We start from the raw sequence: 14,545 nt of genomic DNA, 5'->3' as shown, positions 1-14,545 counted from the left end.
AGTGCAATGAACGGCCCCTACCAGATCGAAATGGAGCAGTTCAAATATCTTGGGGTACGCAGCAACTTGCAGACTATACATCCCTGAACCTTGCCCCACTCGTAACAAGATTCGCAGAAGACACCTGCAACTGGATCTCATTGCCATTGACATTGTTGGGTAGAGCTGCACTATTCAAAATGATTGCCCTCCCCAAATTCTTGTACATCCTGCAAAATGCCCCTCTATATATCCCGCAGCAAGAATTCCATAGGCTCGAATGCATCCTCAGAAAACTGCTATTTGGGGGGGGGGGTGGCATCCGCGGATCGCTCTCTCCACGCTCCAAAGGTCCGTATGGGAAGGAGGGATTGGACTACCCAGGCTGCAATTATACTATTGGGCCGGCCTGCTGACTGTGGTCAATGACATGTTGCATGGAGATGGGTCACTTCCGCACATCAAGGCAATTAACCCCCACAACACAACAGCACCATTAGAACATCTCTACGGAAGCCTGGGTCGCCCACCGAAACCAGATATGGCGACACACATTGTGAGAATATATTGTGAGGTACACCGACACCTAGGTTGGGATGGGAAACTGACACTGGCCCAACCCCTATGGAACAATTGCCATCTTCCTGAAATACAAAAGCTACCTAGATGGCCCGAATGGGTCCAACGAGGAATCACCACCGTCGGGGCTGTGCTGCGGGAGGACAAACTTGCTCCATTTGAAACATTGCAAGAGGATTTTTCCCTCCCAGCCACAGAAAGATACCACCACACGCAATTGCAACATGCGTGGAGCACCTACCAACAAAATATACGGAACATACCGGAAAGCTCCCCCCTTGAATGCAATATGGTGTCGGACCAGGTGAAACGGAAAGTCACCTCCACCATGTACAATGTGATTACATCCTTTGCGACACCAGAACTGACCAGCCTGAAGACCAAATGGGAACGGGATGTGGGACCGCTCCAGCCGGAAGACTGGGTGGAGGCCCTAATGTACCCGCGTGAGGTAACCATTTCTTCAAGACTCAGGGTGGTCCAACTAAAGATCCTGCACCGCGTCTACTACCCAAGAGTCGCCCTTTTCCGCTGGGGGAAGACGACAGCCGCACGCTGCCTGAGATGCAAGCGTGAGGAAGGCACATTCTTCCATATCCTATGGGAATGCAATAATATCCAACAACTCTGGCAGAAATGCTGTGACAAACTATCCCGCGTTATAGGCAAGACAATAGAAAGATGCCCAAAACATCTCCTTCTGGGGATCTCTAATGAAACCGACCTGTCCCGGTATGAAAAGATACTCTGCTCCACTGCAACGGCCATGCTCAGGCGGAATATAGCACAACTGTGGGGCGCAGAACGCACTCCGGACTACGACCAATGGGTCGTGGATGTGGACATCTGCGCTGACATGGAACATCGGTTATACGCTGCAAGGGGCTGCCCGCAAAAAGCAAACAAAATATGGAGCTGCTGGGGAGACGCCAGCTAGAGAAGGCCGGTGTGATACGGCAGTTGCTAAGAATAGACCGGGCCGCATGATGCTGAATGAAGCGAGCCAGAAACATACTGATTGTGCCACGAGTAACTCCTGCTTTGGCAAAGTCTGACGGACCACTAGACGGCAGTCCCAGTTATCAAGAGTTTTTTTTCTTCTCTCTTCCTTCCTCTCTTTTGTTTTTTTTTTTGTTTTTTTACCTGCTTCTCTCTCCTCTCCTGACCCCCCTCCTGAAAATGTTGATTGTATGACTGCTCCCTTGCTCCCAGCCCTGATACACAGAGAGATGCATGTACTGTTAAGTTGTTTTCGTATGTTTAAAATCAATAAAGTCTTTGATAAAAAAAAAAAAGAATGTGAACAAAAGAGCGAACGGGCGAGGATACTCTGTCCCTGCAAAAGCGGCACAAATATGGAACAGGCTCCCATGCGCCTTGAGACCAGAGTCAAATCATTCGACTTTCAGAAAGAAATTAAAAGCAAGTTTATTCAAGTAAGAGCTTAACCCAACTTTACTAAACAATCCTGCTGTCCTGTCACTATTTGTAGTCTGTGTCTTTATGTACGTGCCCTGATGCCTGCGGGCTTTTTGCACAATATAAATAAATTAAAAACATTTTCGGACCTCCCTCCTCCAGATAATGCCTTTCTTTTTCCTTGACCCCATCTAGTTGTTCTTTCCTCCTTTTTTATAGCTCCTCACCCTCTTTCGCTCTACACCTCTTTGCCTCCTCCACCTCCTCTGCAACCTCCTACTTTCTAGTTTCACTGCCATGCGCTTTCTTCCTTCAACTTCTAACTTCAATACTGTCCCAAAACTCCTGGGCACATTTATAGCTCAGAGGTTCCACCCAGTGACCCGATTTTTTAATGACTCTAGTTGGGTTTCTGTGGTGCGTCTTGATGCTGTGACTCCATGCCAAACTAGGACTTCCCCAGCTGATTCCACTCTGTGTTCTGTGGTGTGGTCGAGGCGTCAGTATAGGGCGCCACCATCTTGGTTTCACTCGTCTGCTACCTCTGGTTCCTACCACTCTGCTGCCACTCGCCTTCATATTTTCTTGCTCGGAGTGAGAATGTGCGTACCTCCGTGCAGCAGTCCTTTGGAGGCTCCCATGGATCAGGCCTTGTGGCAGCCAGCCATGTAGGAAAGTGCACTGAATGCTGACTGCCTCCTGTCAAACCGAGTCCTGGATTTTGCATGGTCTAACATGCTGGCCCCTGCTGCGATAGTCCCACAAGCAAGTACGGGCTGGTAGACCCTGTTTTCCATGAGCATATTTCTCTCTATTAAAGCCTTTCTGGGGGTAAAGTGTCACACTCAGAGGCGCTGCTTAGGGGCTATAGCCCTGAGTCTTTTGGTTGTAGCCCCGGATAGAAGATCAAGGGCTACAACCAAAAGGCTATAGCTAGCCCCGAATCCTGCCAGTCCTGACATTAGCTTAGCCCCTGATCTTTTCCAGACCTAGCAGCACCCCTGGTCACACTGGAAGCCTTCTCTTTGTCTGCACTTTGTCATCTTTTCAAAGCATTCTCTGAGGTAATGTCAGTTGTCCTCTTGCTATGCCTGTTGTGTACTTTATGCTACTATTTATAGGTATCGTCTTTTCTGCTTGTTGAAAACCAACTCGATAGTTCCACTCCACTGTCCATTGAGGTGCTTATAACCTTGGAAATGGGGGGGTCTGGACATTGCTGGTGGGTTTTGAGGTTGGCAGATTCTGAGATTTCAAATATATTTTATTTATGTGCTTATGGCGCGCCGAAAGCCATCTGGCATCAGGGCGCGTGAAACCTGAAACAGACGGTCGGGTCCGGATGTTAGACTGGCTGGTAATGGACTTGGGGGAGGATACTCTGCCGTCTTTCTTTGGAGCTTGCATCATGGAGCAGTTGGTGGCACCTAAACCCGGGATCACTGCGTCCAATCACGCAGCCTCCTACATTGTTATTCTTCAAATAGGGCACATCTGTAGAGAAATCCCTCTTCAACTAGTCTCCCACAATACCCTTTCGAGTAGGCATCCTCTTTAGAGTTTTTTTGTTTTGTTTCTGCTGTCTGCTTCAGTTATGGAGAGGGATGGCCAGACTCTACCTCTGCTCCTGCCTGAGGTGAATCGCCCCTTGAGGACTGCTGCTCTCCCTGAGGCCCCATTTCATCACTTCTGCTCCCACTGGCCCTCCCCTCCACACTCCAGAGACGTGGCACACAGCCACCTTGGCACTCATGTGACATTGCGGGATAGATCATCTTCTCTGGAGTCTGCTGCCAGACGGTGCACCGCTCCTGCCTGAGGTGACCTATCTCTTGAGGACTGCTCTGCGTGAGGTGCCATTTCATTGTGGCTGCCACTGCCAGACCTCCCCTGGACCTCCTTTTGAGGGATGTGATGAACGCCCACCTTGGCCCGCGCGGTACCCGCCACATGCAGTCACCTCCCCTTAACTTCTGCCTACTAGGGCATCCTCACTCGAAGGGTGGGCTTTCTCTCCATGGGTATCATCATTCCGTTATCACTACTTGTTCTCTTTCATTAATCCCATTGACTTGCCCATGCCATAATGCTTCTGCCTTCCTTTTCGCACTATTTTCTATATGTGTCTTGCTACCCTTTTCCTTTCTCCTATTTTTCAAATTATGACTTTCTATTCATATCCACTGCTCACCGACCTTCACCTTCTCTCTCCTCTTGTTCATGCAATCAGTCTAATCTTATGTATCCCTCTCTTCCCTCTCCCCCCCCCCCTCCTCTTTCATCTATTTCGGTCAGGCTCTCAAACTCATGATCAGTGTGCAACAAATCTCACTCTATTCTTCATCTTTTCTTTTTCAACTTTCATTTTCTCTATCTTGCTGAAACCTGGCTCTCCCCTTCAAACACTGTTACTCCTGCTATTTTTTCCTGTCCTAGCAGTTCCTTTAACCTATAATCCTCTTCTCACCAGCAAAGGTGGCTGTGTAGGCATCCTCTTCTACTCTTCCACATTTACATGGTTTAAATATAACTTCTCTTTTTGCCCATTCTCTTCCGTGCTCGTTTGTTTTTACACTCTACCACCTGCCTGGCTCCCTTTCTGCCTTAATTGATGACCCGGATACTATTCTTCCATCCATTCTTCCTCAGGCCTCTCCTTTTATCCTCCTTGCCGACTTTAATCTTCATCTTAGTACTTCACATGCGTCTTCTTCCCTTCCTCTAATTGAGTCTCATCACTTATACCCTTTAAATATATCTCTGGTTCGCCTTAACTTCATTTTCTCATCCTTACCTGCTAATACTAAGTCATGTTTTACCCTATTTGTTCCTCTAATCACTTCTTACTTTCTCACCCTCTGACTTCCTCTCCTCAACCTTCCCCTGCCACAACTCCCTTTCTTTGACACAATCTTCCTTCTTTCAACCTGTCCTTGATTCTTTCCTCCTCTGTGCCCCCTCCACCACTTTTCCACTTTCTGCCAATCAAGCAGCCTCTAATCTTCACTCTAGTATCCAATCTACACTTGTCTCTTATCACCCATCGTACCCATTTACTTCATCTCCTGAGCCTTGGATAATTCCCTCCCTTCTCTCCGGGAGGCTAAGTGTCGATGAAAATAAATCATACTCTTGCAATGATTTGTCTACTCTTCCGACCCTTCATCATAAGTATTTCTTGGTTCTTTTTTTACTTTCTGCCAATAAACACAATCTTTCGGAACTCACTGTATCCCTTTCTCCCCACACCGGACCTCTGTCAGCTCTTAAATTGCATCATTTCTCCATGTCTGGCTGATCACGCTCTCTTCTTTCCTCAACTGACTTTTCTGACTGTTTTACTACTAAATATTCTTCACGCCAGGCACCCTTCTAGGCATCCGTTCTGAAAGACCTTCCCTCTCTCCCACCCCTTGCTTATCCTTTTTTTTAATATTTTTTTAATATATTTTTTTTTTTTCCTGACTGGCACTGCTTCTTTACACTCTCGTGCTCATCCTACAGCCTCCCCTCCTGGTCCTCTTCTTTCGTCGTTGATACCTTCCATCAGTCCTTTTCTCTTACCATAGCTCACTTGTTGGTTTAATCTCTTGTTTCCTCCAGCTTTCCAAATCCCTTCAAACAGGCAGTGATTATTCCCATTCTAAAAAAAACTCTTGACCCGTCACCTCCATTTAGCTTTAAACCGATTTCCTCCCTTTGTTATTGAAACTTCTTGAAAGAGCTGTTTATAATCAAACTTCTGCATTTCTCACTCAACAGTCTATCCTTCCATTTTTTTTTTTTCAATCTGGTTTTTACCCATCCTCTTAAACAGTTCTACTACACGTCTCAAACTCTCTCCTCACTGCACGCCACAAAAAACAGGCTCATACTCTTAGATCTCTCAGCTGCTTTTGACACGGTGGCTCATGCTACTCTCGTATCCTCTTTGGCCTTTCTTGGCTTCTTAGGTCCTGTGCTTCAATGGTTCCATTCTGCTTGCTTCGACTGTTCCTATTCTGTTTTATGGGATGGTTACTTATCTTATCACCCCTTCTCTATGAAGTACCTCAGGGATTGGTTCTTGGTCCTCTACTTTCTGTCTACACTTTCCATGTTTCATCCTTAACTCCTTCAACCTCTCACATTTCTACGCTGATAATATTCCTCTTTCTCCTTGTTTTCTGATTCCCTTGACACATATATCTCCTCCTGCCTTGCTGCTATAGAATCCTGGATGAGCTTTCACTTTCTCCAGCTGAATCCCTCCAAAACGGATGTGATTTTTCTTTTCCACATCTTTTCCCCCTCACTGGCCTTCTATTGCCACCACCTTACATTTCTTCCATGCTCTCCATCAGCTCGCACTCTCAAGGATATACTTGTTCCCTCCTAGTTGGTGTTCCACTAACCCATCTTACCTCCCTTTTGTTATAATCACAACTCAGCCATTCATCTGTTCTCCCAATTGCCCCCTTGCTCTTCTGTGCTGCCCTCTCTTCTTTCTATGTCCCCTCCTTCCTTTCGACACACGACTATCCTTCCATTTCCTCTGTGTAGTCTATAATTGTTTTCATCCCCCATCTTTCATCTTTACTTTCATTCTTTTCCCCTCCCGCACTCTTTGCTCGCAGTTTGTCTTCATACTCATTGTCCCAAAACCGCCTTGGGCCACTCCCGATCCTTCTCTTAAGGTCTGGAACACCCTTCCCTTTCAGCTTATCTTCTCCTACCACTTTTCCCAAATTCTCCTTAAATCTCAATATTGCTCTACTCTTACCAACCTCTACTATTGCTGCTCCCCAACATTAATTGGCTCCTTGCATGTGAATTGTACCGCTGTAATTGTTATTATTGTACACTGCTTTGGCGAAGCTGCTTTATAAATATTAATAAATACAAATGCCGAGAAAAATAACACCTTTGGCGACTTCAGAAGGAGACACTGGAAGACCGCCAACATCAAAGTAGGCAGATTTTCAACTTCATCAAAAACGGGTGATCAGGGTCCAAGAAGATAGTAAGACTAACTTTTTTTTCCTGCACCAAACTTCAGCAACGAGCCATTTTAAAGGAAATCTATAAATGTTAATTGGGAGGGTATTCCATCCTTACAGTGGGAGTTCTTCATGAACAACACATTTCTTTCACTGTGGTGTAGGTTTTTGTGTCTCTGTTTCTGCAGGATGTTATTTTGAATTGCTTTTTTTTTGATGGAACACTCAGGGAGAGACCCTCTGGCACCACTACCCCAGTCCATATTGTCTCACCAATACCTCTCCATGCATTTTGTGTCAAACATTTGGTTTAAAAAAAAAGTGCAGTATAACAATCTGCGTTGACATTTCTGTGCTAAAAAGATGGAATTTTGTACAGTAATCAGCGGTGCCGTCTCTTAAACACTGAGTTTGTAATGTGTGTCGACCAAGAAGATACTTTTCCCACTGTATGTAGAAGGTTCAAAACCTGGGCTGCTATTCTATGGTGCTCTGATTCAGCAGCAGTCAAGACTCTCTGGACGTCGGATACCTGCAGGGAGGGAATAATGCAGTTTTACAAAAGGTACAAGGAAGGACGTCATCCATCAAAGGCATTAATATGTTCTGCCCCTACTCCCAGTACACAATTTGTTTTATGTGAAGAGTTTGGTATTGCCCACTTTAATTGCAAAAAAGTTCACAACAGCCTGCCTTCCCCATATGGCGGCTAGTCGGAAACAGTGCATGCCCGCATAAAAGCATGATCAAGTATTGGTGGAGGTGGGCTGAGAAGGTAAGGAGTGGTAAGGTGGGGGGGGGGGGGGTGTCAGAGTCTACTGATGGGGGCAAGAGATGGCTAAGAGGGGTGGTGGAGTGGGTGCTGATGGGAGACCAGAGTTGGCCCTAAAAAGTGACAGGATTTGGGTGAGAAATAGGGCAAGGAGCATCTGGGGATCGCAAGGTGTCCCCTGCATAAGGAAAATGGTGGGTCGAGGGAGCAGAGGTCCATGGCAAAGCATTTCCAGCATCCAAGCCAGACCCAGAAAACTGGGATTTGGTGAGACCAGCCTGGTGGAAACTCAACATGGAACCAAGACTTCACAAAAGACTCCTCCTGAGAGTACAGTTCCATCAGACAATATAGGGCTAGCGTAAAGGCCAAAACATAACTCTAGGAGTCTTATAAATGAGCCTTATGATTTGGTACCATTGGCCCAGACCACACAACAGTTTGGTACCATCAACTTTAATAAAAACATTTATGTCAGTTATCTACCCCAAAAAGTTCCCAATACACTGCAATTGAATCCGGAAGGGGCTGTAATGTGGCAATAAGATCCGAGGCGGCGGGCCAATACCGCCCCGGGTAATGCCCGGGGCCTTAGTTATAGGCCTGAGCGAAGCCCCGGGCATTACCGTGGGCGGTATTGGCCCGCCGCCGAGGGTCTTATTGCCATTAGTACCCCGGCCCGTTAGACCGGGGTACTAATTGCTTTTTCTTTTTCTGTTCCAAAACAGAAAAAATAAAAAAATGACCAAGAAAATGGCCGCCACCATGGAAAGGGAAAATGGAGTCCGTTTTCCCTTTCCATGGCGGCCATCGGGAGCGGACACGCTGGGAACACAAGTGTTCCCAGGGCGTCCGCTCCCGAAAAAGCATTTAAAAAAAAAAAATGTAAGTGGGGTGGGAAAACCTGCGTCCACGGCGGGGGATGAGGGAAGCCCCCAGCTGTGTGGAGGCGTATAGCGGGGAGGCTTCCCTCGTCGGGGACGCAGGAACAAGAAGGTAAGTTGGGGGCGGGGAAGGGAATAAAAAAAAAAAAAAGACTTTCCCCGAGTCCCCGGCGGGGGGCGAAGGCAGCCTCTCAGCCGTGGGGAGGCTTGGAGCGGGGATGGCCCCGTTTTGAGCCTCCTCATTGGCTGAGGGGCTACCACGCCCCTCGCCGGGAACAGAGTAGCCGGCACGCACAGCGTAACTGGGAATACCGTGTGGTATGGCTCACAAATGAGGCAATCCCCACACAGTATTCCCGTTGCACCGCGTGTGCCGGGCACTAATGGTTAATAATGAAAGATTTCGATTAAGGGAGTCCCATTGGCCACGAAATGGGTCGTTGATTTACTGTATCCTGGCTAACTTGATGCCAGTGCCACAGATCACATTTCTAGGGATAAAGTGGAATATGATGGGTTCTACGTGATTTCATCGCCGCACTTTTCATCGCGGGTTTTTTTGCCGTGATTTTTTTTTTCTCGAAAAAAGCCCCCCCATACCCTCCTTTCATTCCCCAAACCCATTGTTTTTAAAAAATAACCCCCCCCAAAAGAAATTCGATGTTTAAAAAAAAAAAAAAAAAATTGCGGCAAAAAAACCCTGCGATTAAAAGTGCGGCGATGAAATGACGGTATACCATATGATGTTACTAGACCAGGCTGATGAAGAAGTGAAGCAAGAGACCTTTAACAGAGATGACTTTTACCCAATAGAAGATACCAAGGGTAGAAGAGTCTGAGCCTTGATCTAATGGAACCTGGCGATCATAGGAGAAGGATGCTCTTCACCAAGAGCATCGTTTATTTGGGGATAAAGAACACATTTTGGCAGAACTGAAAAGTGTGTAGGTGCAAGAATAGTATAGATTTCCCAGAAATAGAGTTATCACCCACAGATGATTAGTCGACACATAAGAGTGTGCTAAGAGAGCTATGGCTACATTTAGTATAAGCACTGGTGAAACTCAATAATCCACCATTACATATAAATCTTTTTTTTTGGCCCAGGATGACATGTTAGAAAGCAAATGCACACTGTGGCGCTGAACTCTGATCAGGTAACCCTAGCATTTAGACAACGTATAAGCCCGCTACCTTCTGATCCTCTATCTGGTCTATGAGATACAATTCATGGAACAACTACACGCAAGAAGCGACTGCGTCCTGGTAACACGTCTAGTCCTTCACCAGATAAAGAAAGTAAAAGGTATAGCTATAGCTTGCAGCTTAAGGATTGCCAATTCAACCATATTCATGGCCCGGTATGAAAGGAGTTTGTAGGCTTAATTAGAAGATATCAGAAAGCATCTTCCAGAAGACCTGGGAAAGGCAGATCATATTGTACAAGAGTGACAAATTGCGCTCGCAGTAGATGCATACCTTAGAACTGTACATGCATATTCTGATGTAGGCCTCTGGATGTAGAGGATTCACGCCTGATTTCAAGTTGGGGGGAACCGGGGAGCCTAGAAAAATACCTAAAGGGAAATGTATCCCAAAAGAAGGTACTCTAGGATCTCCAGGGCAGAGATGCCTAAATCTCTGAGAGAGGGGGCGTGGCCAGTAGCCGATAGGGCTGCTCCTCGCACTGCTCTGATCTGATCTGCCAAAATCCGACCTGAAACGAGCAGCAAAGTCCATTTCAGACCTTAGGAACAGATGAGTATGTGTATAAACCCTCGCGAGTGTTCAGTGTGGAGAGGGAGCCTTGGGACCAGGGCGAAGATGCGTGGAACGGGACATGAAGAACCAGACCCCTCAGCGGTACCATAATTCCAAGATGGCGCTGCCATAACAAAAGAAGCCACTGCAGGGAGAGCCGCGTGTGATACTCGAGCTGCTAGTGGCTTGCGGCCAGTGTGTGGCAAGGAAGAGGGACTGCAGTAACGGCAAAAGAAGTTCGAAGCATGGATGCCCTGCAGTAGATCACAGTGCCCGCTGTAGGAACAAATTAGGGCGAGGAAGGGAATGAACAGGCAAGACATGTGAGTCGCTGGCTAGGTGAGCGGAGGCTGCAGAAGACCATGCAGAGATCCAGACCCTCTCCAAGCTACGCAGCAGTGCCTGGAAGCGAGCCTACCCGCCTGGGTATTGTGGGAGGTCCGGTGACAAAGACTACTGCATTCGCAGGTATGCCGAGGCAGAGAGGGTGCTCCGAGGACCCCTGCCTCCTCAGTCAGGGAGTGGGGGGGGGGCGCCGGAGCGGATCCAATTTGGAGCTGTGGGACATTGGGCACCCAGCCCGTGGTTGTGACATTGGCAGATACACCGGAGTGGAAAAGTACTCAGCGAACCCCTTCCTCCTCAGTCAGAGGAGAGGTTGCCGGAGCAGCAGTGCTGAGGGATATCGGAGCGCCTGGGCCATGGCGGTGAGAGCAAGTAGGCAGCCTCAGTTAACGGGGCTGTCTGCTTCATGAACAGTGCATTAAACACTCCCATATCATAATACTGAGATGTCTGGCAGGCATTGGGGAACCCGGGCCGAGGTGGTGGAAGAGGGGCCCCCAACTTAATGAAGCACAGCTTATAACATACATCTAAGCTGGCATTTGCATAGGGCTGAAGCCCTGACTAATAATAGAACATTGGTGCTGCTGTGCAGAATATGGAAGGGAGCTATATAGTCAGAGATATCAAGAGGATCAGGGATAGATGCCCACTGGCTCCCACCACCCAGGCTCACAAATTGTAACTGCCTGGGTTAGAACCAATTCAATTCCAAACATTCTAACCTCACACTCCACACTCACAGCCTACATTCTGATGATGACATCAATCCTGGCACAGCCCACATGCAAGCATAAGAGCCAACCCTAACACCTCCTTTCCTACAACAAACAAACACGCGTCAAACTCACCAGAAGGAAGCAAACCCTAACAATATGCTATACTGAAGAAGAGGTTAAAGGGGCGTTTCATGATTTTTTTTTTATCAGTCACTATACCAAGAAGGACCTCGGGTATCAAACAATCACTTGATGGAGGCGCTGAACGAGATTGAGCTCCCGAGCTTAGAAGAGCCCATTACTCTAGAGGATATCGAACGTACAATTAATGGGTTGCCAACTTGGAAAACGCCAGGGTCAGATGGGCAACCTGGTGAATTTTATAAGTAATATGTAAAGGAACTGGTCCCCCTCTGCCCCCCCACTTGTTGGGTACTTTCAATGATTCCTATGAAGAGGCCGTACTACCACTTAGCCTGAGGTAATCTAATATTATATCCCTACTTCTATAGGCCACTCTTGAGGCTCAACAAGGATAATAAGACATTGACAACCATATTAGCGACTAAAATGAAGAAGGTGATACATAAGATAGCACAGTTGGATCAGATGGGTATGTCCCAGGCCGAAGTATGACCTGAAACCTGAGGAGATTACACCATGTGATAGATAGGACAGCATCCTGGGATACCCAGTGCACCATAGCCACATTGGATGCTGCAAAAGCCTTCGACTTCAGCTTTGGGTTGGCGTACATTAAGTGGGTCCAATTGGTATACACCGGACCAATGGTTAAAACAGGTAGGTACATTTCAGATGCGTGGGAACTGGGGAAAAGGCACACGTCAGGGCTGCCCTTTATCGCCGCTGCTTTATATCCTATCCATGGAGCCGATAGCCCTGTATTTTAGGATGAAATATGGGGACGCAGGTATAGAAATAGATGCGACTAGACACTTGGTATGCCTGTACGCAGATGACACCCTATTATTTATTCAGAACCCGGAGGATAATCTGGAGCTGTTGCTGGAGGCTATGGCTCTCTTTGAGAAACTGTCAGGGATCACCATAAGCATGGAAAAGTCAAGATATTTACGATAGCTGGACTGGGTAACAAAGCAGGGAGGACTACCAGTGCTCGTGCTACAGTGGAAAGTGCGCACATTTAGATACTTGGGTGTTAATGTGTATCATGATCCGGAAGAAGAGCATATACATAATACGTTACAGGTACTACAGGGTATTGAAAACTCCATGAGATTTTGGACTAAATTGCTACTGTCAATGATGGGGAGAGCGGCATTGCGGAAGATGGTGGTATTGCCTAGACTAGTGCATTTTTTCATGAAGGTTCCATTCTCCATACCCAGGTCCTTCTTTATGAAATTGGCAGGTATCATTAGGAGCTTCCTGTAGCGGAACGGGCGAAGTAGGATAGCATTAACATTACTATATAAACCTCATGCGGAAGGGGTATCAGAGTTCTGCAACTTTACTTGTATTACATAGCGGGTCAACTCCAATTTGTAGTGGATTGGCTTGCACCAGTTACACAGATGTTGCAAGCTATGGAGCCACGTTATTACCTGAAGGAAATACTGTGGATGTGGAAACCTTGGGTGACCTGGGTAGCACACCTAGTGTCTCGGGGTAAATATGTGTGACAGAGCCCTTGCAGCGAAGGGACTAAAGGACCCCATGTCCGTACAGGCGCCCTTGGTGTCAGTAATGTAATCCACGCCACAGGCGAGCAGGGATATACGTAGATACTGGGAATCATGTGGGGTGGCCACTGTTGGAGATTTGATGCAGGATATTGTTTTTGTACCCTTTTCAGAAATGGTAGAGTAGACTGGCATACACCTGGGTCAATACATGCTACATAGCACTGTTAAAAGGGAGATAATGAGTAGATGGCCAGCATACAGCGAATTAATGGAGAAACAATTGATTGTAGACACTCTGTACGACGTTGCTGAGGGAAGGCACATACTACATCTCGGAGCTCATATTGTCAAATGGGTCGACTTCCTCACTGACAATAAGGGGTAAATGGGAACCAGATCTGGGAATCACTGTCACGGAAGCCCAATGGGGAGGGTGCTGGTGCTGGGATACAAGAAGGTGTCACATAATGCTAGACTACTGCTTATACAACTGTTGGTAACACAGAGCGTACATGACACCGCTGCAGATTTCTGGATTTCCCGGGGGTGCGCAACAAAGATGCCCGAGATGTAATGCAGAGGATGCGGGAATGGTGCACATGTTCTGGGCATGTCCAGTGGTGGGACTATATTGGCGTGAGGTGGCAAACAGACATAAAAGAGGTGGAATAGGATTAGATGCGCTTTCCCCAGGTACATGTCTACTGTGATGTTTCCCACGGCCCAAAGGTTGGAAGCATGTCGCCAAATTGAAGGGTTTGGCATGTATTTTAGCTAAACGAAGAATTGCTAGGGCATGGAACTTGCCCAAGGGTCTGGGAGTGGGGGAAATGCTGGAAAGACTTTTGTAGGTGGGGGGCGGAGACTGCAGCATTGAGGGGAGCAGTGCAGAGGAACTGTGGGGAAGCCTATGGGGGGGTACGTGATTGGGAAGCCTTATTACTAAATCTGTTTATTACAAACTGCACTGTTGAAACAGGAGCAGAAAGCCCATAGGGTAAATGTATGTTGCTTCAACCAACAAAATGCAGAGAGGTTGTGGATTGAGCAGAAAGCAGGCAGGGAGCGGGGTGGGAGACGGGAGGGTGGGGGATGAAACGGGGGCTGGACGACAGAGGGTAGGGATTATGACACTGTAAATGAGTAAGCTATTGATACAGTATGTGATAAAGGTATGTTATGTTTTTTTGTTTGAGTTCCTTTTGAAAATTAATAAAAATACATTTTAAAAAAAGTCTCAGAGAGAAAGATCATGATTGACAGGAATGATCGATTCCTGTGTTCACCTAGTACACATTGCAAGGCAATTCAATACAAATCAAGAGAAATACTGGAGGCAGGAGAAGAAAGTAAGGGGGGGGGGGGGGGAATCGACAAACGCAATCACGGAAAGATGTGTACTCGTATATGGCCCACAAAGGAAATTGGTTGAAATAAGTAC

The sequence above is a fragment of the Ambystoma mexicanum genome, chromosome 9 (assembly GCF_040938575.1).
Source record: "Ambystoma mexicanum isolate Mex_15411 chromosome 9, UKY_AmexF1_1, whole genome shotgun sequence".
Taxonomy (NCBI): domain Eukaryota; kingdom Metazoa; phylum Chordata; class Amphibia; order Caudata; family Ambystomatidae; genus Ambystoma; species Ambystoma mexicanum.
This window is presented reverse-complemented; position numbering follows the sequence as displayed.